The sequence below is a fragment of the Brassica oleracea genome, unplaced genomic scaffold (genome assembly GCF_000695525.1).
Source record: "Brassica oleracea var. oleracea cultivar TO1000 unplaced genomic scaffold, BOL UnpScaffold20196, whole genome shotgun sequence".
Classification (NCBI taxonomy): domain Eukaryota; kingdom Viridiplantae; phylum Streptophyta; class Magnoliopsida; order Brassicales; family Brassicaceae; genus Brassica; species Brassica oleracea.
Genome location: NW_013636713.1, coordinates 1 through 340, shown reverse-complemented (window position 1 = coordinate 340; position 340 = coordinate 1). Strand labels below are relative to the sequence as shown.

At 33.2% G+C, this 340-nt stretch overlaps 1 long non-coding RNA gene across 1 annotated transcript; it reads left to right on the top strand.

Moving 5' to 3' along the window:
* LOC106322383 lies at positions 1 to 340 on the top strand. The gene is made up of 3 exons (XR_001266390.1): positions 1 to 10; positions 96 to 192; positions 303 to 340. It is a non-coding gene; the product is annotated as an uncharacterized LOC106322383 (long non-coding RNA).

Sequence of the window (340 nt, the reverse complement as noted above, 5' to 3'; positions counted from 1 at the left end):
CGAAACTTTTGTATGTACATATCACTGAGATGACTCAGATTTTTATCATCTCCAAGATTTGATTCTAATGTTTTTCTTTAATCTTGGAAACTCAGGTCAGTGACCGTATTAACTGCTGTGTTTATGTATTTACACCTGACATTTTTACTGCCATAAGACTAAGAGATGTTTCCTCTCAAAGGAAAGACACAGGTAAAAAACAAGTAACAAAGATCTTACAACATAATGTATATGTTTTCTTCTCTTATTAGTATACATATTCAAAAGCCCTCTCATTCTTGTTCCTTTTTCTCTTGTCTTAGCAATTCTGAGACGTGTTTCCAGCTTTGAAGCTCTTCAA